The 991-nt window shown below is 45.4% G+C and overlaps 1 non-coding gene and 1 pseudogene across 1 annotated transcript; one reads left to right on the top strand and one right to left on the bottom strand.

Annotated features, from left to right (window-relative positions):
• The window catches only part of LOC101650350, a 6,650-nt pseudogene that overhangs the window by 1,511 nt on the left and 4,148 nt on the right, over nucleotides 1-991 (bottom strand).
• On the top strand, nucleotides 285-391 carry LOC115868001. Its single transcript, XR_004045364.1, has one exon. It is a non-coding gene; the product is annotated as a U6 spliceosomal RNA (small nuclear RNA).

Raw genomic sequence — 991 nt, 5'->3', positions numbered from 1 at the left:
GTCCAATACCAATCTATAAAGTCCTTTTCAGACTCACAAAACACATGCAATGATCACAGGTCAGTGGGTGGTAAGTCTTGTGGATCCAGTGGCATAAGCATCTCAGTGCTGGCAGGGGTCTCCACACATCTTCTCCAGCTGGGAAGCTCTGGCTGTCATCAGCCTGTCTCCATGTGTCTAGTCAGCTGCAATGTCTCCCAGGAAGGGAGTAGAGAGAGAGTGTGTCCTGCCTCCAAGAAGGAAGACAGGAGTTCCCAGAATCCTCAGGAGAAAACCATGCCCACATGCTCGCTTCGGCAGCACATATACTAAAATTGGAACGATACAAAGAAGATTAGCATGGCACCTGCGCAAGGATGACACGCAAATTCGTGAAGCGTTCCATATTTTAAAAAGAAAGAAAGAAAGAAAACCATGCCCACACAGAGGCCTCATTGGCTATGACCTGATTGACAGATAGGCTAAACTCCACCCCTTCACTCCTAAGTCCTCTCAAATTGACAACAGATTATATAACTACCACAAGTACTTAAAGTCCTGAAATCTTCATTCTACTCGCATCATTAAGGTCAACTCCACTTTGAGGAGGCAGCTCTTCCACAGTTGTATTTTGAGTACCTTCCAACGTGTGGGGTTCATCTTCCAGTACCATATCAGCAATTTCCCACTGCCACGCATAAAGTTTTTAGTAGCTAATCACTCAGAAGTCGACTGGCCATTCTTTCGTCCTAGTCTGTTCTTAGTCTAGAAACTGTGCTGAAACCTGCCCACCATGGGTGACTCTGCTAGCATTTTTAAAAAAATCGTTTTATTAGGGGCTCATACAACTCATCACAATCCATACAGACATCAATTGTGTAAAGCACATTTGTACATACATTCATTGCCCTCATCATTCTCAAAACATTTGCCCTCCACCTAAGCCCCTGGCATCAGCTCCTCATTTTCCCCTCCCTCCCTGCTCCCCCCTCCCTCATGAACCCTTGATAAT

The sequence above is a fragment of the Echinops telfairi genome, unplaced genomic scaffold (assembly GCF_000313985.2).
Source record: "Echinops telfairi isolate 266 unplaced genomic scaffold, ASM31398v2 ScPeMD7_5;HRSCAF=22, whole genome shotgun sequence".
NCBI lineage: Eukaryota > Metazoa > Chordata > Mammalia > Afrosoricida > Tenrecidae > Echinops > Echinops telfairi.
Note: the sequence above shows the minus strand (reverse complement) of the source record. Positions and strands in the feature narration are given on the sequence as shown.